This window comes from Procambarus clarkii, chromosome 23 (assembly GCF_040958095.1).
Source record: "Procambarus clarkii isolate CNS0578487 chromosome 23, FALCON_Pclarkii_2.0, whole genome shotgun sequence".
Taxonomy (NCBI): Eukaryota; Metazoa; Arthropoda; class Malacostraca; order Decapoda; family Cambaridae; genus Procambarus; species Procambarus clarkii.
The window spans coordinates 32,076,876-32,101,388 of record NC_091172.1 but is presented as its reverse complement, the minus strand read 5'-3'; the positions used below and the strand labels follow the sequence as shown (position 1 = coordinate 32,101,388).

The window sequence follows — 24,513 nt, the reverse complement described above, 5'->3', positions numbered from 1 at the left end:
ATGATGATAGAGTTACAAGATACGAGCTAGATGGTGTTGTGATTGCGAAGTCGGATTGCGAAAGGGATCTGGGAGTTATGATTAGTAAGAATTTAAAACAAAAGGATCAATGCATAAATGTTCGTAATAAGGCAAATCGGACACTTGGATTTATTAATCGCAGCGTTAGTAACAAGACACCTGGTGTGGTTCTCAAGCTATATCTTGCTCTAGTTAGGCCCCATTTAGATTATGCAGTTCAGTTTTGGTCGCCATATTATAGAATGGATATAAATTCACTTGAACGTGTCCAGCGTAGGATGACTAAGTTAATTCCCCAAATTAGAAATCTTTCATATGAAGAAAGATTAACAAAGCTTAAGTTGCATTCACTGGAAAGGCGAAGAGTTAGGGGTGACATGATAGAGGTTTACAAGTGGATGAATGGACATAACCGGGGGGATATTAATAGGGTATTAAAAGTATCAACACAGGGCAGAACACGAAACAATGGATATAAATTGGATAAGTTTAGATTTAGGAAAGACTTGGGTAAATACTGGTTCAGTAACAGGGTTGTTGATTTGTGGAACCAATTGCCGCGTAACATTGTGGAGGTGGGGTCCCTCGATTGTTTCAAGCACGGGTTGGACAAGTATATGAGTGGGATTGGGTGGTTATAGAATAGGAGCTGCCTCGTATGGGCCAATAGGCCTTCTGCAGTTACCTTTGTTCTTATGTTCTTATGTAAATGATGTTAGGTAAGGGTAAGGGTAAAAACTTCATAAACTTTTGTCATTGTTTAGGATATATGAACTATTATGGATTGATAAAAAAGAGAGGGGGGGGGAAAGCAGGAGTCCAAGTTACGAGTCCTCTTCCTGTTACACAATTTGGCTGTGTATAACAATAAGTAAGTAACTATCTTATATATAATTGTAGCAGCTATGTAGGCTATGTAGTGTGTAACAATAAACCTAATTTTTTTTAATAGATAATGCACCTGTGAGTAAAACAAATCCTATCAGCTATAAAAAATATTGATCCAGTTATTTAAATAAAAAATATAATGCAACAAATATTTATGGGTTGTTTAATTAAACTATCATTTCTACTGTACATCCAAAGAAGTGAGCCATACTTCACAATCAGATGATCCAAAAGAAATACAGTATTAATAACATTGTCGTAGTCTTTTCATCTTCTAGTGTGTGTGGTTTGGTCAACATTACATATCAATATGAGATCTTAATGATCCATGGTTAACATTTATGACTTAATGAGGATAATACTGGTAATACTAAATATTAGCCCCCCCCCCACTAGCAACATCTGGCTACAGCACAAGAATATCTTCCAATATTCCTGAGTGTATAAAGTAATTACAGAGCTGATGACGGACCGAAACGTCGTCGTCCCTTTACCTTCTAGTGTGTGGTCTGGTCAACATACTTTAGCCACGTTATTGTGACTCATCGCCTGCGTAATTGCAGAGCTCAAAGTACCTCATACCATTTGGTCTGAAGTCACTGATATCAGGGCAACCACAGATATAGTGTTGGAGAGTATGTCCTCTCAAGTAGGACTGAAAACAGATGTTTTTTTTCACCCAGATGGTTATAAACCCATGGAACCGCCTACCCGCTGAAGCCGTGAATGCCAAAATCCAGCTAGAAAATATCATTAGGATAATTGGCGGAACCTTTAACAAGCCGCCGGCTTTCTGTCCTCGTCGAGCCCACTAGATACTTAGTGGCCCTTGGGTAAATTTAGGTAAATACATACGTAAATAAATACCATCGGTTTTCAAATCTTGGGAGCGACAACGAAAGCCACACAATATCTCTTAGAATTACGTAGGTAAACAAAAAATATGACATTTTTGTTTACTACAATGTCGGTGCTGGCTGTACAAGTTGAAAAACATAGTTTTACTTCAAAATATATTAATTTTATAAGAAAGTTCGACGTAAATAGGTGGCAAGTGAAAACGGATAAGCTCCGATATGCCAACGTCGTGATTGGCTACAGCTGTAAGGTGAAAAATGTTACCTTCTCTCTGATTGGCCAAACGAAAAGTCCTAGTAACATCTAGCGAGACTTTAGTGAAGTTGCTAACATCTTCCTGAGATATCATTCTGAATTGGACGTAGGAACGTTCTTAAGCAATACTTAAGAACCTTCGTAGCACACTTACGAAGAAATACATGGAGATTCGTGAATCTAGTTCTTGGGCAGCTTCTCGCCGATGACGGCCCCCGCCTTCCACTCAACACTCTCCTCACTCTATATCACAAATAACTTTACTGTAAACCTAACCTAATACATGTTAACTGTAGCGGTGTGTATTTGTTCTCTGTGTATGTAAACCGGACATTCTGTACACCCGGGTTTATTCCCGTATGCGTGAAAAACATCCGTTCAATGTTTTACACTGTGGCCTGTTGAGCTTGACGCTATTGCCTCTTGCGTGTTACTTTTATAAGTTTTAAACAAGTTGTCAGGATAGATATCCTTAAATTTGTCCGTATTTTAAAGGTGTGTATGAGAGGAGCCGGGCCATGTCTGGTGATAAGGGTTAGCCCAGTCGCCCTTATCCGTTCCTCCGTGAAAGAGTTGACAGTTCTCGGATGATTTTTGTCGGTTTTCGTAAAACGTTTTACAAGTCAGTTGTATCCTTTTGAAGAATAAATTTCCGTGTTTGGATCTAGTCCAGAACCTAGATTCACGAAGCCCCATGTATTTCTTTGTCAGTATGTGTGCTAGGAGGGTTCCTAAGTACCGGCTAAGAACGCGCCAAAGGGCGATTCAGAAAAGTAAACTTACAAAGATTTTTAAGTAGTTCACTTAGGTCTCGCTAGTAGTCACTAGGCTTCTAGTTTGGCCAATCAGAGAGAAGGTAACATTTTTCATCTTACAGCTGTAGCCAATCACGACACTGGCATATCGGAGCTTATCCGTGACCACTTACTACTTATTTACGTCGAATTTTCTTATAAAATTAGTACATTCCGAAGTAAAACTATGTTTTTCAACTAATACAGTCAGCACCGATATTGTAGTATACAAATATGTTATAGTGTATAACGAGGAAACAACAAAGAGATAGTGTATGCAAACGAGGAGTCACAATAACGTGGCTGAAATATGTTGATCAAACCACACACTAGAAAGTGAAGGGACGACAACGTCCCACCAGCTCCCACAGCTGGTGGCCCAAGATGAGACGCCCCGCTCCCACAGCTGGTGGCCCAAGATCAGACGCCCCGCTCCCACAGCTGGTGACCCAAGATGAGACGCCCCGCTCCCACAGCTGGTGGCCCAAGATGAGACGCTCCGCTCCCACAGCTGGTGGCCCAAAAGCTTCGATTTACTAGATGCAAACCCCGCCCCACAGTACATAATTCCCAGATGAAATACTGACCAGAAATCCCTCCCCCAATAAGTGGAAAAAATTGTGTATATATGTTAAATATATATTTATATATAAATCAACAAATAATAATAATAAAATAAATAGCCTTAAACAGAACAACATAACATGTGTGGAAGCATCCGAGGGTGTACATATGAATGCTACACAGTATTCATCTATGGACATCCATATATGGTGCAACACATGTGAAGAACCTCTCACACACTCACAGCTCCTTGACAAGAGAGAGAGCAAGCTTAGCTTAGCTGCCAACACCCACACATCGTGTCAGCAAGGCGGACAGCCCGCCTGCTTTCATACCTCTCACAGTATTTCCCACTTCTACACTTTCCCTTCACCCATGCCTCTCCTTCCTCTTTACCCCTCCCCCCCCCCCCCCCCCCAAAAAAAAAAGGCCTCACCACTTTACTGGGTGACCATCGCTGGGCACGAGGGATGGCTCTGTGCAAGTCATGAAGAGATAGAGAGATCTGGGCAGTGCGTCCAGCAGAGTCCTGTACTGGAAGTGGGGAGCCTGAGACAGTGGGCGAGAGGCTCTGGCATTTGAGTCCTGTGGCAGTGGGTAGTTTGTTCCAGGAGGAGGGTGGGGGGAGCTGGCATTTGAGTCCTGTGGCAGTGGAAGAAAGAGAGAAAATGATAAGTTATTATCAAGCGAAAGCAGCAACCCATTACGACTATATAGCACTGGGAAGGGATCAGGATAAGGATTTAGGATGTGATGGGGGAAGGAATGGTGCCCAACCACTGAAGCGAGACCGTCGCTCCCAAGTGGCTGGGGGGGGGAGAGAGAGAGAGAGAGAGAGAGAGAAAGAGAGAGAGAGAGAGAGAGAGAGAGAGAGAGAGAGAGAGAGAGAGAGAGAGAGAGAGAGAGAGAGAGAGAGAGAGAGAGAGAGAGAGAGAGAAAGAGAGAGAGAGAGAGAGAGAGAGAGAGAGAGAGAGAGAGAGAGAGAGAGAGAGAGAGAGAGGGGAATGAGAGAGAGAGAGAGAGAGAGAGAGAGAGAGAGAGAGAGAGAGAGAGAGAGAGAGAGAGAGAGAGAGAGAGAGAGAGAGAGAGAGAGAGAGAGAGAGAGAGAGGGAGAGGAATGAGAGGAATGAGAGGAATGAGAGAGAGAGAGAGAGAGAGAGAGAGAGAGAGAGAGAGAGAGAGAGAGAGAGAGAGAGAGAGAGAGAGAGAGAGAGAGAGAGAGAGAGAGAGAGAGAGGAATGAGAGAGAGAGAGAGAGAGAGAGAGAGAGAGAGAGAGAGAGAGAGAGAGAGAGAGAGAGAGAGAGAGAGAGAGAGAGAGAGAAGGGGGGGGGGATGAGAGACGGCCCAGACGCCTCGTGTGTTTCACCTTCAATCGCCACAAATCACCAAGCCCCCAACGATCTCCTATTTTTACCCTCCTTCCTTATCATTATTTGAGTTATAAATAATTTTACTAATGTACAATGATTTCATTGAAGCGATTAAAGTGTGCGTGGTACTGTTATCAGCACGAGAGACCAATATTTATTAAATGTTGCCATTCGCGTGCTATGGTGGCGGTTGAACCCTGAAAGAGGCCGGTATTGGGGGGTCAACATTTGTAAACACGGCTGATTTCCTCATCTCGCACGCCTCTCGCCGCCCTCACAAATGCCTCCGCATTCCAAGATATTATGTCTCGTCTCCTGAGCTAAACAGTTCTGCTCTCGGCTCCGTAACAGCAGAATGGGTGCGTAAAACACCGGCTTAGTTTTCACCCCTACCATGTGACTCGTCGCCATTTTACCCCCCACTCCACCCTCTCTCACTTCCCCCTCCGCATCCCCACCTCAGCCTCCAGCCCCCCCACCCCCGAGCCAGACTGTAAACACAACATCAGTACATGTCTAGCCACGGTGAGGGGAGGTCACGGCTGATCCCGGTTCCGACGAATGTGATTTAAATGGAATTTGCTTGTCAGCCAGTGCTCGGCGAAAGTTATTGTATAGTGTGAGTGGCTCTGTCAGTCTGTAGGCGACGATCAAGGCGGAAGAGCGAGGAATAAGTGTTAAGAGTAACCCCTCTGAGATAGTAAATTAGGTCCGCGCATACTCGCTCGTCTGTTGAAGGGACAAGCGTAGTATTTTTAGCTTGCCCAGTTGGGAGAGAGAGGTAGTGTACCTTTAAATGTATCAGTTGGAGTAATTGCTGGTGCAGTAGCCGCCAGCAAAGAAATTAGAAGTGTCTGGAAGTGAAATAAACCTATAGCATCGCTGGATTTGTTGAATCAAGTTTCCTGAATCGTAGCTCTCCCCATCTGGCCCCACTGGCTGTGAGTACGACGCTCAGATGTTGGGGTCGGCGGCGTTGTAGAAATACAGGTGCTGCTGCTGGGGAGGAAGGGGCAGTGTGGGTGTGCATGCGTGCTTGCGTCACCCAGGTGAACCATATTGCGTCATTTGTTTGGAAGGTGCAAGCGGGAGTGGGGGGGGGGTAGGGAGGGGAGTACGTCAAGTCGACTTGAAGTTGTGAATTGGTGGTGTTGTTTCCCGTATTGTACACCCACGCGCACTCGTGTCCTTTCTCCATTTGACGGCTGATTAAAGATACCCGGTCTATCACCAGACGGGCTTCACGTGTGTGTGTAAGAAGCAAGACGAGTGATAAGGTATCTGGAGGTGTGGGTGAGTGTGTGTGCCGTTAGCGAGCAGCCTAAGACCTTAGGCCATCCACGCAACCGAATCAAGAACAGGAGGCAGCAGCAGAAGTAGGAGATAGGAAGATCTAGGAAGACGACGGTGTCACCACGGCCCGCCCACTACTACCACGGCTCCCTGCTGACGAAGGGAGTGGGTGCAGTTTACACCCCACGCCCACTTCACGCCCACGCCACCTACTCCCCAACATTAAAGGTGAGTTGCTTTCATCAGTTAAGTATGTGCTTCCAACAGATGCATAAGGTCTTGGGGGGGGAACTCGCAACTTACCTAAGGTCAGAAAGAACCCACAAAACTTGTCTATGGGTAGATCAAAGTTGGAGTGAAAGCGCTCAAGTTACAAGTTGAAACATCAAACAAAACTTGACTGAAGGTAAGAAAGCGCTTTTAAAGCTTAAACTAGATGAACCCCACCAAATATGACACTAAAGCTGACGAGAGGTGAGTGGTGAGAAGGTTCACACAACCTACCAGACACGTGTTATTCAGGTCAGTAAAGGAGGGGAGGGGGGGGGGGGAGGACAGGCCGCTTGTTTACATGATACGCGCTTTGGTGTCTTGTCGAAGGCGGGATACACTTACGGAGGTAAACGACTGACCTTCCTAAGGATGCAACCCACAACAGTCGTCAAACTCATTATTTATTGCTAGGTGAACAGATGCATCAGGTGTAAAGAAAGATGACCACACGTCTCGCTCTGTGAGGGAATCGAACCTTGGTTCAATTGGTGTACGGATCACCTGTATACCTTCGCTCAAAAACAGTCACACACACACACACATATTGAGATAGAAAAAGACTTGGGGGTTGATATCACGCCAGACCTGTCTCCTGCAGCCCATATCAAGAGGATAACATCAGCGGCATATGCCAGGCTGGCCAACATAAGAACGGCATTCAGAAACTTGTGTAAAGAATCATTCAGAACTTTGTATACCACATATCCAATCCTGGAGTATGCAGCCCCAGCATGGAGTCCATATCTAGTCAAGGATAAGACCAAACTGGAAAAGGTTCAAAGGTTTGCCACCAGACTAGTACCCGAGCTGAGAGGTATGAGCTACGAGGAGAGACTACGGGAATTAAACCTTACTTCGCTGGAAGACAGAAGAGTTAGGGGGGACATGATCACCACATTCAAGATTCTCAAGGGAATCGACAGGGTAGATAAAGACAGGCAATTTAACACAATGGGCACATGCACTAGGGGACACAGGTGGAAACTGAGTGCCCAAATGAGCCACAGAGATATTAGAAAGAACTTTTTCAGTGTCAGAGTGGTTGACAAATGGAATGCATTAGGAAGTGATGTGGTGGAGGCTGACTCCATACACAGCTTCAAGAGCAGATATGATAGAGCCCAATAGGCTCAGGAACCTGTACACCTGTTGATTGACGGTTGAGAGGCGGGACCAAAGAGCCAGAGCTCAATCCCCGCAAGCACAATTAGGTGAGTACACACACAGACGCAGACACACACACACACACACACACACACACACACACACACACACACACACACACACACACACACACACACACACACACACACACATATATATATATATATATATATATATATATATATATATATATATATATATATATATATATATATATATATATATATATATATATATATATATATATATATATATATATATATTGCATACATAAGTACACATACAAACCTTGCGGAGGTGGTTGGAGGCGTCATGAGATCCATTTAAGAGTCGCAGAATACAAATTGTAATGCATGTTTATTCATAGGTATTGGCAAGTGTAACCAAGGCCTTCTTACAACCTTCCAAGTTTGGATAATATTGTACCCGAGGACCTGTAGTGTCTCCCACCGTCTAAGTGGGATTGGATATCAGGTTAGTATATGGTATAAGGAAGTGACACACCTATGGAGTGATGATAACATAAGGAACGCAGTGGTACTCAATCATTCTCTGGAATTCTATAATTCGAATATCCTCCAGGATGATGAGATGTATCATTAGAGGCCTCCTGGGTTGCCCCAGTTGATCAATCAAACTATTTGTAATAGCTCGCAGTCCAACGTAGACGCCACAGCCCACGTGATCAGACACTTTTCATTATTCTCTGTTGATGACTGTTTAGGGCATGGCATAGGCCACATAGGCCTATGGATGTTATGTTGGGAGAATATTGGAAAGTTTCAGACTTGAAGATTTTCATATCTCAAATTATTCGTCAGATTTGACTGAGTATTATGATCATTATCAATTATCACTTGATATATAATATATTACTAGAAGGAACATCCGGCATTGTCCAGGTATGTTTATCTGCCTCCCCCCCTTCCCCCCCGTCTCTCACTCTCTCTCGACAAAAAAGTCATTCTCTTTATAGCTATTGATAAATTATTTGGTATCTTCTAATATTATTTCACTATTACTTTTTAAGTGAAACTGTTTGAGACATTCCTCCGTGTCTATTGTTTTCGTAATAAATTATATCCGAGTGCTCATTTCTGGAATGGGTTTCCAGCACTGTTTAAGAATAGGCCGTATGTAGATATTGCTCAAGGTTCGAACTCAATTGCACGTGTATGTAATGTGAAGCAGAAGGGCGTGGCGTGGGGGGAGGGGTGTGGTTGTGTAAAACAACACACTAGAGGGCACAGATAAACATGTACAGGGTTTCTCAACGTGATGTTTATTCGTGTGACCATTCTCGGGTGTACATCAGACCCCGCATGCAGAGGTTACCGCATACTGAGCCACGGGACACTATTATACACATTTATGGAGTGGCGGATTTGCAAATGTCAAGGGTTTAGACGGGATCTGTCAGATGTGTCTGGTCTGGCTGGGATGATTGATCCTGCGTGGTGGTGTGGTGTTCCTTGGGTGGGAGTATACCTGGAGAGGATTACCTTGAGATGATTTCGGGGCTTAGCGACCCCGCGGCCCGGTCGTCGACCAGGCCTCCTCGTTGTTGGACTGGTCAACCAGGCTGTTGGACGCTGCTGGTCGCAGCCTGACGTATGAAGCACAGCCTGGTTCAGGGAATTCTTCTACTCCCTGAGCCCGGCCTGAGGCCAGAGGCCAGGCTCGACTTGTCGTAACTTGGTCCAACAGGTTGCTTGGAGCTTGGAGTTTGGTTGGTTGCTTGGAGCGACCCGCAGGCTCACATATCTACTACATTCTGGTTGGTCCGGCACTTCTTGCAAGAACTTATCTAAGTGCCTTTTGAATACATCCACCGTATTCCAGGGGCCTCGTAGCCTGGTGGATAGCGCGCAGGGCTCGTAATTCTGTGGCGCGGGTTCGATTCCCGCACGAGGCAGAAACAAATGGGCAAAGTTTCTTTCACCCTGAATGCCCCTGTTACCTAGCAGTAAATAGGTACCTGGGAGTTAGTCAGCTGTCACGGGCTACTTCCTGGGGGTGGAGGCCTAGTCGAGGACCGGGCCGCGGGGACACTAAAGCCCCGAAATCATCTCAAGATAACCGTTGTTCCAGCAACATTTCTAATGCTTGCTGGGAGGGTGTTGAACAGCTGTGGACCTCTGATGTTCAGACAGTGTTCTCTAATTGTGCATATGGCACCTCTACTCTTCACTAATTTAATTCTGCTTTTCCTTCCGTATTTTTCGTTGCAGCATGTTGTTATTCTACTGTGCAAATTTGGGACCTGGCCCGTCAGTCTCTTCCATGTACAGTATATATTAATTATTTAATACCTCTCTCGTCTCCTTTCCGGGATGTGGTGTTTGTTGGGTACCTGCTTGATGGGGTTCTGGGAGTTCTACTCCCCAAGCCCGGCCCAAGGCCAGGCTTGACTTGTGAGAGTTTGGTCCACCAGGATGTTGCCTGAAGCGGCCCGCAGGCCCACATACCCACCACAGGCCGGTTGGTCCGGCACTCCATGAAGAAAACTATCTAGTTTTCTCTTGAAGATGTCCACGGTTGTTCCCACAACCGGAATACCTCCAGCGAGTATTTCTTATAGTCGCTGGGAGGATGTTGAACAACCGTGGACCTCTGATGTTTATACAGTGTTCTCTGATTGTGCAAATGGCACCCCAGATTTTCATTGGTTCTATTTCGCATTTTCTTCAATATCGTTTACTCCAGTATGTTGTTATTTTTCTGTGTAGATTTGGGACCTGGCCTTCCAGTATTTTCCATGTATATATTATTTGGTATCTCTCTCGTCTTCTTTCTAGTGAGTACATTTGGAGAGCTTTAAGGCGATCCCAATAACTTAGGTGCTTTATCGCGTCTATGTATGCCGTATATGTGCTCTGTATTTTCTCTATTTCAGCAATCTCTCCTGCTCTGAAGTGGGAAGTGAGTACTGAGCAGTAATCAAGACGGGACAACACAAGTGACTTGAAGAGTACAACCATTGTGATGGGATCCCTAGATTTGAAAGTTTTTGTAATCCATCCGATCATTTTTCTGGCTGACGCAATATTTGATTGGTTATGCTCCCTAAACGTTAGATCGTAAGACATCATTATTCCCAAATCCTTTACAAGTTGCTTTCCTACTATGGGCAAATTTGATTGCGCTTTGTACCCTGTATTATGTTTAAGGTTCTCATTTTTACCGTATCTGGGTACCCGAATTTATCACTGTAAAACGTCATGTTATTTTCTGCTGCCCAGTCGAAAACTATTATTATCTGCTTGTAGTTTTTCAATGTCTTCAGCAGAGGCAATTTTCATGCTGATTTTTGTGTCATCTGTAAAAGATAATACGAAGCTGTGCCTTGTATTCTTGTCTGTATCTGATATGAGAATAAGGAAAAGCAGTGGTGCAAGGACTGTACCTTGAGGTACAGGGCTTTTAACTGCGCTTGGACTTGATTTTATATGGTTGACTGTTACTCTTTGTGTTCTGTTCGGCAGAAAACTGAGTATCCAGCGTCCTACTTTACCAGTTATTGGGTGTGGTGTTTCTGGAATTGTAAGGACCCATAGCCTCGGAGAAGAAAATGAAGTATATTCAGAGAAGACCTTCTGGATTCTCACTAAACACTTTAATATTTTCTTCTCCTACCACCCCCCATTCTTTTTGTATATATACATATATATTTGTTTTATTTAAGCTTTGTTACAAAAAGGAGTTACATATAGGGTACAAAGATGTTTATCATAAATTGTCGAGTTCCTCCAGCTCCTCATATATATATATGCAGAATAACCACATGTGAAAAATAGAGAATACTTAACGCATTCACTCATTTCTAAATGAGTTACAATTATCACTTGAATATTCCTTGATTTTAACGCTTTAGTGTGAATTTTGATTATTTTATAAGGTTCTTCTAATTCTTAAAAGACACGAAATAATATGTTCACCAAAATTTCGGTTGGCACCTGAGAACGTTTTTCATTAAAGCTTTGATGATTTTGGCATGCACTCAACAGGTTACCCCAGCCCTCGCTAGCGGCCCCGCGGCCTCGTCCAGGCCTCCTCGTTGCTGGACTGGTCAACCAGGGCTTACTAAATTTGATTAGTAATATGGGAGACCATTCGAGAATTAGGTAGCAAAGAAGAACATACTTCAATATAAAGTACATGACGTTGTTGACCAGACCACACACTAGAAGGTGAAGGGACGACGACGTTTCGGTCCGGTCTGGACCATTCTCAAGTCGATTGTGTATGATATTCATATACAGTGATTTTCCTTACTAGGTAAGGAAAATGATTACTAGGTATTGTATATACCTAGTATATGACATTCTCACAATCGTCTTGAGAATGGTCCAGGACGGACTGAAACGTCGTCGTCCCTTCACCTTCAAGTGTGTGGTCTGGTCAACATACTTTAGTCACGTTATTGTGACTCATCGCCTGTACATGACGTTGAAAACAACTGTGTTAATTGAAGATTGAGACTTGGTGGCGAATTCTGGTGACGGTTCTCGACAAAAAAGGTGAAACAGTGTTAATGTATTATTTATAAAAGAGGAGTTGTTAGTTTTTCTGTGCATGGTTGAAGGCCAGATGTTTGGGGCTAGCCTCACCCAACTTTGCAGCGTGACTAGTTGGGGAGGGGGAATTTCCTGATGGCTAATTTGCATTTTAGAGGTCCAGAACACTTAAATGGCAAAACATTTTAGGGTCGACCCGGGCGCCAAAGGGTAAATGGCACATTTGCTTTCTGGGCGCTCTCAACACTTAAATGGCGCAAGTTTTTGTGGTCGACTCGGGCACCGCCGGGTACATCCATCTCCATAAAATAAGTAAGGTCCGATGTGAGGTCCTCGGGACCGATGTGGGCGATTAAGTGGGATTACGGCAAGAGTTGTGACAAATGAAAGCTCGGGGAAGCCTCGCAGGAACGTTTGCTTTCATACTTCTCTCTGAAGCATGTAAACAAACCTCCAGAAGTTTTTTTTGAGATATATACAAGAGTTGTTACATTCTTGTACAGCCACTAGTACGCGTAGCGTTTCGGGCAAGTCCTTAATCCTATGGTCCCTGGAATACGATCCCCTGCCGCGAAGAATCGTTTTTTCATCCAAGTACACATTTTACTGTTGCGTTAAACAGAGGCTACAGTTAAGGAATTGCGCCCAGTAAATCCTCCCCGGCCAGGATACGAACCCATGACAAAGCGCTCGCGGAACGCCAGGCGAGTGTCTTACCACTACACCACGGAGACTGTTGTCACGAAGTATGTAACAAGGCTGCCACCACACCTGCCAAGATTGAGCTGTGAAAAAGTCTTAATGGAACAGAGCTTCAGTGCACACGACGAAAGACGGAATTGAGAAGACATGATAACAACATTTATGATTATCTGGGGAATACGATTAGTAAAAACAACATGTTCGGTGCAGGCGGGATTAAACAAGGGAATGTGGATGGAAACTGTTTAGCATAAGGTTAATGAGAAAATTAAATGGGATATAAGGAGAGATAGTAGAATCTAACACAATATTTTCAAAAGTAGACATGTTAAGAAACAGGAATGTTGGGAGTTACTGCATAAGACATCGGACAACTGGTAAGGAGCTGACTTTTGACCCTTCAGTACACTGTGAATGTCTATCACCCTAATATCGACAACTTACTTTAGACATGTTTAAGTGTAAAAGAATGTCGTCTCAGTTTATATCAAAATAAGTCTGTCATCCAGTAATGGATAGTATTATATAAATTATTGGTCGAACTTACAAAAATGGACTGTTGCACCTTAAAATCTTTTGTTCTATTAAGTTGAAAGAGGACACCAGTAAAAAAGGCAGCAACTAAACCTGAACTTTTCTAGGCCTATTATATGACATACATGTACTAAATTAGGCCTAAGATTTAAATCTAGAACAGGTTTAAGTTTTTTATTACACCATTTAATGTCCGTTGTGGCAAGTACAGAGGAAGGACAGCTCCCTCATGAACCACTCATGTGTTTACACCAGTCAGGTATTGCGTCTTGAGTATAAGTGCAATTTTGTTGTATTTCCAGAGTTGGTTAAAGGAAGAAATTTATTATTTATTGGTGTCGCCGGAGGCGGCTAGTTTATTGTTCATCCCAGACTCATCCTGTGAGCGATAGCGCAAAAAGGATTAAATGGGACAAACCTGTTGTTGAAACTTAACTATTTACATTTAGAAGTATAACTGGTGGGAGAGTTATGTAAATATTAGGCTATTCGCAGTGGAATTGGCACTGGCTATCAGCACATAGGTTCAGAGCGTTGTTTGTTGATGAAACTGGAAGCTCAATAAAGGAATGTAGTTTTTTATTAGAAATGTTCATTCATGTGTGGTGGTATTTTCTTATTGTAATTTGAGATAGAGAAGTGATTTACAGTGGAATTTGCGGCAGTGAATAAACGCTGCCATGAACGTGTTTCCGCAGTAAGCTTTCAGAGTAGATAATTTTAGTAGAGATACTGCAAACAAACTTTAAACCATGCGATATGTTGGCAGATATAGAAGAAAAAGATGTTTGGCAGGACGTGAGCCCATGTGGTGAGCGGGTCGTCAACTTGACCCGCTCACGTTTGTCTTGGCTAACGGGCAACAAATGTCCATATTTGGCTTGGCCTACATTGAATGGCCGCGCTTATAAGCACCGATATTCGATCCTTTTTGTCACCGTTTTTGCTTGTGCTTTTATGAAAACCCACACACAGCCTACTTCCCTAAATCCTGCAACACATTGCGCCTCTGAATGTTTATTGGGAGTACTGTATGTCCTTCTGTAAAGCTGCCGAAAGTACACTGCGCCCGGCAGATTAATTCGCTTCGAAGATACAAAATTCCTCAGTGTTTATTGGATGCTTCAGATTTCAGGGCTCGATGTATATGCTTCCTGCCACAATATTAAATAATATATATTGTAACATTTTCGTGTAACTTAGGCTATGTATGCTTGAAAATGGTTCATGTATACATTCTCTCTCTCTCTCTCTCTCTCTCTCTCTCTCTCTCTCTCTCTCTCTCTCTCTCTCTCTCTCTCTCTCTCTCTCTCTCTCTCTCTCTCTCTCTCTCTCTCTCTCTCTCTCTCTCTCTCTCTCTCTCTCTCTCTCTCTCTCTCGCTCTCTCTCTCTCTCTCTCTCTCTCTCTCTCTCTCTCTCTCTCTCTCTCTCTCTCTCTCTCTCTCTCTCTCTCTCTCTCTCTCTCGCTCTCTCTCTCTCTCTCTCTCTCTCTCTCTCTCTCTCTCTCTCTCTCTCTCTCTCTCTCTCTCTCTCTCTCTCTCTCTCTCTCTCTATCTCTCTCTCTCTCTCTCTCTCTCTCTCTCTCTCTCTCTCTCTCTCTCTCTCTCTCTCTCTCTCTCTCTCTCTCTCTCTCTCTCTCTCTCTCTCTTCTCTCTCTCTCTCTCTCTCTCTCTCTCTCTCTCTCTCTCTCTCTCTCTCTCTCTCTCTCTCTCTCTCTCTCTCTCTCTCTCTCTCTCTCTCTTTCTCTCTTTCTCTCAATAGAGTTGCAAGACATTTGATCAGTTAGAGCTCCTTGAATTGATGTCCAACCAGTAAAGGTGAGACTCCCACAGCCCGCCACTAGAGTGTAGTATTCGACCAGAGTGTTGACAGACAGGCTGTTAGTGCGATTGCGTCAGAAGTCGCCCTACTGCTACAGCTGGTGGGCCAAGAGCCTATATTTACTCGAGGGCAATAAACTCGTGATACCTAATTCCCAGAAAAAATGAAGGTAAAAATAACTGTCTGCAAACCCTCATGTACGCATGCGCACTCAATAGGCCTAATGCAGACAGAAGTAGGTTATTGTGAACCACAAACACTAGAGTATATATATAGTCCTATTCAAAAACCAAAACATGTATATATGTACTGTATATCCACATATGCTGAAATATTTGTGGAAAATACTACACAAATACTTAGCTTATCCCACTTTAAATCTAGCAAATGAGCAAGCTTGCCTTATCCTGGCTTACAAGTGCAGGCAGACGTACGCGTGTCAGCGAGGCGGACAGCTAGACTGGTTCACCACCTCTCCCTTTGCTCCCCACACCTGCCTTGTGCTGACCTGTGCGTCCTTGGCACTCCGACATCTATGGAATTTGCTGACAAGGTAATGAGTAAGAGGTTGGACTGGGGTAAAGTGCGGTCTTATCTGCCTGATTTATCTTACATTCTCCACGATTGTCAATAAGGCCCCCTAGCCTCCCTCTCACTCCAGCACACTATCGCCACCTCCGCCCCTTTCTCCGCCTGCTGCAGGCTTCCCATCACTACACTCTTACCACGGTAGAAATAGCTTGTGCTACTCTATCCCTTTGAGATATATTTCTTTTTCTCAATAAACTTATTTGAACTACACTCTTCTCTATCATAAGATCACTAGGGTGTAGGAAGCTGCAGAAGGCATTTTGGTCCATGTCATGTGACGACTAATTGTACCCAAACTACGCTTGAAACAACTCCAGTGACCTCACGTCTGTTAGTTTACCTGAAATATGCCATACATCCCACCAATACGGTATTTCAGACATAATGTATTTCAGACATACTGCATTTCACTATACTGTATTTCCTAACCAGGGTTTCCAGAGATCTTATCTGGATGTATTTTTTTTTATTTAAAACAATTGTTTGTGTTGTATTTTGTGTTATATTCATTTACGAGTGGATTAATATCACCCTTGTTTTACCCCTTTCATCCATTTGTATACTTCATTGTGGGGGGGGGGTCCTAATTCCGTTCAATCCCGGGCCCAAAACTAAACCACAGAGGCCTAGTCTAAATATGTCTTAATAAGGGCAAGATAACTTCAGCTGCGTTATTACGGACATGTCTTGGTGTAAATGCCAGGTATCCTGTTTGCATTAGGCCTATTTCGAACCTTTATACATTCATTTTATCCCTCTGAAAATTTGGCACCACATTGACAGGCCTCCGTGTCTCTGGTACTCTACGCAGATGGTTTATAAATATACAACGAAAAAAGGTTGACATGAGTTGATCTTCACATTCCTTCAGGACCCTGGCAAATACTTCGTCTGGTCCTAGGTGCCCGCCCCGACCAACACCCTCTCCATAATTACTGCTGCTGCCAGGCCTACCAGCTATCATCAACCAGGTATCATCAACCAGGTATCATCAACCAGGTAGCAACCAGCTCCCCTCACCACCCACCCCTAGCTTCTCCATCACTACAACCATCACCCCCACACGTTCTCCCCCCCCTCTTCCTCAACTTGCACAACTAGTTAGTAAACAGTTGATTGACAGTTGAGAGGCTGGCCGAAAGAGCAAAGCTCAACCCCCGCAAACACAACTAGGTGAATACAACTAGGTGAATACACACACACACACACACACACACACACACACACACACACACACACACACACAAACACACACACACACACACACACACACACACACACACACACACACACACACACACACACACACACACACACACACACACGTATACCAGAGATATTAGAAAGCCCTTTTTTTAGTGTCAGAGTGGTTGACAAATGGAATGCATTAGGCAGTGATGTGGTGGAGGCTGACTCCATACACAGTTTCAAGTGTAGATATGATAGAGCCCAGTAGGCTCAGGAACCTGTACACCTGTTGATTGACAGTTGAGAGGCGGGACCAAAGAGCCAGAGCTCAACCCCCGCAAGCACAATTAGTTGGGTGAGTACACACACGCTCTGTGTCTCTCTGTTTTCTGTCAGTCTCTCAACATGTCAAGCATGCAGTCAATTGTTCATCCACGCGTTACTTGACGAATGGTTTTAGCTCTACGAAATGCTCTGAATGTTCGCTAAATTGGCAAAAAATTTTGCTTGAATCAGCATTGCAAAACGCCCGAGTCTGCTCATGGTGTTGTATTTGTAAATTTGCATCGTTCATGCTGACGCTGGAATGTGGTGACGCGTCGCTTTCTGCTGTATCCTTGGGGTGTGCCTCTCTTGTTTGTTCACTCCTCTGTGTGTGTGTGTGTGTGTGTGTGTGTGTGTGTGTGTGTGTGTGTGTGTGTGTGTGTGTGTGTGTGTGTTTGTGTGTGTGTGTGTGGGTGTGGGTGTAGGTGTGTGTGTGTGTGTGTGTGTGTGTGTGTGTGTGTGTGTGTGTGTGTGTGTGTGTGTGTGTGTGTGTGGGTGTTTGTGTGGGTGTGTGTGTGTGTGTGTGTGGGTGTGTGTGTGTGTGTGTGTGTGTGTGTGTGTGTGTGTGTGTGTGTGTGTGTGTGTGTGTGTGTGTACTCACCTATTTGTGCTTGCGATGGTTGAGTTTTGACTCTTTGGTCGAAAGAGCCTTTGGTTGGTTCTCCACACACACACACACACACACACACACACACACACACACACACACACACACATACAGGAAGCAGCCAATAACAGCTGTCTAACTCTCAGGTACCTATTTACTGCTAGGCAACAGAAACATCAGGGCGATAGGAAAGGAAACTGCCCATCTGTTTCCGCCGGCTGAGGGGATAGAACCCCGGTCCCTAGGTCCACGAGCCTAGAGCGCTAAACACTCAGCCACCATCCCCTGTGTGTGTGTTTGGGTACTCAAAGTAAGTACTAAGTACTTAAGTACTCAAAGGTACTTACTTACCTTTGAGTGATTTACAGATTTGAGAGGTTTAACTCATGGGCCCCGCCTACTAGCCTTGTTTAGCTAGTACAATACAGCTATTCCGACGTTCGAATTCTTTGTCGAATCTGGCTCTTGGGCCCTGCCTCCGTCTATTGATGTATTCTTCATCTCAACGTTCAAATTGTTATTATTTAACTGAATCTGTGGACGCAGAAGAATGACCTGAACGCAGGTTATACATTTCTTGCAATGTATTCCTCTTGCTCTCTACCCACATTGCATACTAATATTACCCTCAGTATTATGCATGTTGTGATCATGTCTTCTCTGATCCTTCTCTTCTTTTCCGGGTTGTCTTATTGAATTCCCTTAACCTGTCCTTATTGCTTTGACTTGTTTGAGCCTTTTGGCTTTTTTCATCTTTTTCTCGTGTTTCACATGATGAACAATCCATGCCGGTGCTGCATCATCTGGAACTGGTCTGAGGTAGGTTAAGGTGCGTGGTTTGCATTCAAGGAGTTCATCTTTTCATGTTTGTTAACGCCATCTGTAGGCCTATGTAGGCCACCTTCGCGTCCGCTGCCGATGTTATCTTATTTAGGCTTATGTAGACCTCCAGTGATGATGCGGGAGTTACCTTTGTTAGGCCTATGTGTGTGTATATTGATGCAGATGTTAAGCTGCCTTCCCCTATGTTGTGGTCCACGTGGCTGCCTTCCCCTTATGCTGTGGTCTACGTGGCTGCCTTCCCCTTATGTTGTGTCCACGTGGCTGCCTTCCCCTTATGTTGTGTCCACGTGGCTGCCTTCCCCTTATGCTGTGGTCCACGTGGCTGCCTTCCCCTTATGTTGTGTCCACGTGGCTGCCTTCCCCTTATGTTGTGTCCACGTGGCTGCCTTCCCCTTATGTTGTGTCCACGTGGCTGCCTTCCCCTTATGTTGTGGTCCACGTGGCTGCCTTCCCCTTATGTTGTGGTCCACGTGGCTGCCTTCCCCTTATGTTGTGGTCCACGTGGCTGCCTTCCCCTTATGCTGTGGTCCACGTGGCTGCCTTCCCCTTATGTTGTGGTCCACGTGGCTGCCTTCCCCTTATGTTGTGGTCCACGTGGCTGCCTTCCCCTTATGTTGTGGTCCACGTGGCTGCCTTCCCCTTATGCTGTGGTCCACGTGGCTGCCTTCCCCTTATGTTGTGGTCCACGTGGCTGCCTTCCCCTTATGTTGTGGTCCACGTGGCTGCCTTCCCCTTATGCTGTGGTCCACGTGGCTGCCTTCCCCTTATGTTGTGGTCCACGTGGCTGCCTTCCCCTTATGTTGTGTCCACGTGGCTGCCTTCCCCTTATGTTGTGTCCACGTGGCTGCCTTCCCCTTATGTTGTGGTCCACGTGGCTGCCTTCCTCTATGTTATGATTAATTCTCCTCATTCGTGAACATGTTTACATTCTTTGGGTGTAAATTCTGTTTTGACACAGTTGTTGTACACTTATGTGTGTGTCCATACCTGGGGTGTACCTGGGGTGTACCTGAGGTGTACCTTGGGTGTACCTTGGGTGTACCTGGGGTGTACCTTGGGTGTACCTGGGGTGTACCTTGGGTGTACCTGAGGTGTACCTGGGGTGTACCTGGGGTGTACCTGAGGTGTACCTGGGGTGTACCTGGGGTGTACCTGAGGTGTACCTGGGGTGTACCTGGGGTGTACCTGGGGTGTACCTGGGGTGTACCTGAGGTGTACCTGGGGTGTACCTAGGGTGTACCTGAGGTGTACCTGGGGTGTACCTGAGGTGTACCTGGGGTGTACCTAGGGTGTACCTGAGGTGTACCTGGGGTGTACCTGGGGTGTACCTGAGGTGTACCTGGGGTGTACCTGGGGTGTACCGTGGGTGTACCGTGGGTGTACCTGGGGTGTACCTGGGGTGTACCTGGGGTGTACCTGAGGTGTACCTGGGGTGTACCTGGGGTGTACCTGAGGTGTACCTGGGGTGTACCTGGGGTGTACCTAAGGTGTACCTGGGGTGTACCTGAGGTGTACCTGGGGTGTACCTGGGGTGTACCTGAGGTGTACCTGAGGTGTACCTGGGGTGTACCTAGGGTGTACCTGGGGTGTACCTGGGGTGTACCTGGGGTGTACCTGAGGTGTACCTGGGGTGTACCTAGGGTGTACCTGGGGTGTACCTGGGGTGTACCTGAGGTGTACCTGGGGTGTACCTAGGGTATACCTAGGGTGTTCTTGGGGTGTATCTAGGGTATACTTAGAGTGTACCTGGGGTGTACCGTGGGTGTACCTGGGGTGTACCTTGGGTGTACCTGGGGTGTACCGTGGGTGTACCTGGGGTGTACCTTGGGTATACCTGGAGTGCACCGTGGGTGTACCTGGGGTGTAGTGTTGGGTGGCACCTGTGGGGGAGTGTCGGGGAGGGGGCAGGTGTAGAGGGGGGGGGACCAGCTGGGAGACACATACAGGATACAGTTCATCAGTTTATTGGCTGTGTCCTGTGTCACACCTATTGCGGAATCCTCCCTAGCCTACCCCTTACCCCAACACCAGGCTTACCCCAACACCAGGCTTACCCCAACACCAGGCTTACCCCAACACCAGGCTTACCCCAACACCAGGCTTACCCCCAACACCAGGCTTACCCCAACACCAGGCTTACCCCCAACACCAGGCTTACCCCAACACCAGGCTTACCCCAACACCAGGCTTACCCCAACACCAGGTTTACCCCAACACCAGGCTTACCCCAACATCAAACTTACCCCAACACCAAACTTACCCTAACACCAGGCTTACCCCAACACTAGGCTTACCCCAACACCAAGCTTACCCTAACACCAAGCTTACCCCAACACCAGGCTTACCCCAACACCAGGCTTACCCTAACACCAGGCTTACCCCAACACCAGGCTTACCCCAACAGTAATCCTGGAATGGGAGTGCAAAAGACTTGGGAATACAGAGAACATATACGGCACGCTTAGACACGATAAAGCACCTAAATTATTGGGGCGGTCTCAACGCTCTCAAAATGTACGCTTTGGAAAGGAGACGAGAGAGGTATCAAATAATATATATATGGAAGATACTGGCGGGCCAGGTCCCAAATTTGCACAGTAGAATAACAACATGCTGGAGCGAAAGATACGGAAGGAAATGCAGAATAGATCCAGTGAGGAGTAGAGGTGCCATAGGCACAATCAGAGAACATAACATAACCTAACCTAACCTAACCTAACCTAACCTAACCTAACCTAATAACCCAGTTGGTGGGGCGTCGGCCTCACACACGTGTGGTCCAGGGTTCGAGACTCATGGAGTGTTAAACCTTCTCCGAACCTTGTATCAACGTCGTAGTTTGGTCGTGTGTTTGGCGGGAGGGAAGGAGAAACCGCCAGGCCATTACGACTATATAGCACTGGGAAGGAGTAAGGATAAAGATTTAGGATGTGACGAGGGGAAGGAATTGTGCCCAACCACCTAGACTGTCGGGGATTGAACGCTGACCTGCTTGAAGCGACACCGTCGCTCTACCGTCCAGCCAAAGTGGTTGGGTACGAACAGGTGGACATAGATTGAAATCAAGAACACAAATGAGCCAGAGACATTAGAGAGAGATGTTGTGCGTTAGAGTACTTAATGCACAAGGTCACTAGTGAGGTGTGGAGGGAGACCCCATACACACCTCTATACCTAGAGTTTATTATTATTATTATTATTATTATTATTATTATTTTATACCACAGACGTGGCCGGACATTTACAATGCTAACCAGCATATATACATTTTCTTCTGTCCTCCATGGACAGGGTGAGAGATCAGTTAAACATATAGTCCAGGGATGTATTGAACAATCAACCGCAGAAGGTGGTTGTAGAGCTTTTAAAATGCTAATCTAACCTATAGACATAAATACATACACAGAGTTACGTTTACCCTACATAAAGGTCGATGTGTCTTTTACATAGTGTCATTAAAGTGCATTTATAAAGGTGAAATGCAATTCTGACCAGCTTCCACATATACTTTATACACATTCATATATATATATATATATATATATATATATAAATATATATATATATATATATATATATATATATATATATATATATATATATATGCAACAATGATCACAAAAACACTGATCCAAGTATGCAGAATAACCACATATGAAAAATAGAAACTGCTTAACGCGTTTTCGGCTAATTCGCCTTCATCAGAGCAAAGTAGAATCACTTTGTACCCAAAGTGATTCATCAGAGCAAAGTGTTTCATCAGAGCAAAGTAGAATCCATTCTACTACTGATTCTACTTTGCTCTGATGAAGGCGAATTAGCCGAAAACGCGTTAAGCAGTTTCTATTTTTCATATGTGGTTATTCTGCATATATATATATATATATATATATATATATATATATATATATATATATATATATATATATATATATATATATATATATATATATATATATATATATATTATTAAATATGACCGAAAAAGTAAGATTAATAATTCTAACACGAATTTTCTCAATCTTTCGTACATTTCTTTTCACTGTTGGAGGTAAATCAAAAATCAATTCTCCAAAATTCATTTTTATTTCTAGTCTGACGCGACACAAGCGCGTTTCGTAAAACTTATTACATTTTCAAAGACTTTAGTTCACAAATACACAACTGAATAGAACTTACGCATCTCCGATTTTATATCTACATTTGGGTGAGGTGGAAGGGGTGATGTGGCATTAACACAAGACAGAACAAGAGGTGGCATTAATAGGGTATTAATTTCATCAACACAAGACAGAACATGAAACAATGGATATTGAATAGAAGTGTTTGTAGAAAGCCTATTGGTCCATATTTCTTGATGCTTCTATATTGGAGCGGAGTCTTGAGGTGGGTAGAATATAGTTGTGCAATAATTGGCTGTTGATTGCTGGTGTTGACTTCTTGATGTGTAGTGCCTCGCAAACGTCAAGCCGCCTGCTATCGCTGTATCTATCGATGATTTCTGTGTTGTTTACTAGGATTTCTCTGGCGATGGTTTGGTTATGGGAAGAGATTATATGTTCCTTAATGGAGCCCTGTTGCTTATGCATCGTTAAACGCCTAGAAAGAGATGTTGTTGTCTTGCCTATATACTGGATTTTTTGGAGCTTACAGTCCCCAAGAGGGCATTTGAAGGCATAGACGACGTTAGTCTCTTTTAAAGCGTTCTGTTTTGTGTCTGGAGAGTTTCTCATGAGTAGGCTGGCCGTGCTCTCAGCCACAGCTCAGAATGGAAGCAAGTCGACGAAGAACTCTGTAGGGTAAGGCAGGTCCTAGTCAATAACGGCTTCTCCAATGGTTTCGTCGTAGACATCATAAGAAGGAAAGTGAAAAGCCATGCAACCTCTGAAGAGACAACTAACACAACACTTATACCCCCTATTAGACTATTTTACAGGAACTTCTTTTCCACAGCTCATAAAACGGAGGAAAGGGTCCTCAAAGATATTGTTAATAGAAACGTTATCCCTACAGACAAAAATCAGAGGATACAACTGACGATTTACTATAAAACCAGAAAAACGGCCAGCCTACTCATGAGAAACTCTCCAGACACAAAACAGAACGCTTTAAAAGAGACTAACGTTGTCTATGCCTTCAAATGCCCTCTTGGGGACTGTAAGCTCCAAAAAACTCAGTATATAGGCAAGACAACAACATCTCTTTCTAGGCGTTTAACGATGCATAAGCAACAGGGCTCCATTAAGGAACATATAATCTCTTCCCACAACCAAACCATCGCCAGAGAAATCCTAGTAAACAACACAGAAATCAACAGCGATAGCAGGCGGCTTGACGTTTGCGAGGCACTACACATCAAGAAGTCAACACCAGCAATCAACAGCCAATTATTGCACAACAATATTCTACCCACCTCAAGACTCCGCTCCAATATAGAAGCATCAAGAAATATGGACCAATAGGCTTTCTACAAACACTTCTATTCAATATCCATTGTTTCGTGTTCTGTCTTGTGTTGATGAAATTAATACCCTATCAATACCACCTCTTGTTCTGTCTTGTGTTGATGAAATTAATACCCTATTAATGCCACCTCTTGTTCTGTCTTGTGTTAATGCCACATCACCCCTTCCACCTCACTCAAATGTAGATATAAAATCGGAGATGCGTAAGTTCTATTCAGTTGTGTATTTGTGAACTAAAGTCTTTGAAAATGTAATAAGTTTTACGAAACGCGCTCGTGTCGCGTCAGACTAGAAATAAAAATGAATTTTGGAGAATTGATTTTTGATTTACCTCCAACAGTGAAGCGTAATGTACGAAAGATTGAGAAAATTCGTGTTAGAATTATTAATCTTACTTTTTCGGTCATATTTAATAATATATGTCTACAGGAAAGACTGCT

The 24,513-nt window shown here is 44.4% G+C and overlaps 1 protein-coding gene across 1 annotated transcript in view; it reads left to right on the top strand.

Annotated features, from left to right (window-relative positions):
- Window positions 1-5,276: 5,276 nt before the first annotated feature.
- Window positions 5,277-24,513, top strand: part of LOC123763973 (uncharacterized) — a 298,070-nt gene continuing 278,833 nt past the window's right edge. The window contains exons 1-2 of the mRNA XM_069330107.1: window positions 5,277-5,370; window positions 5,986-6,272. The gene's annotated coding sequence lies outside the window, so the exon portion shown is untranslated. The remainder of the gene's footprint in view (window positions 5,371-5,985; window positions 6,273-24,513) is intronic.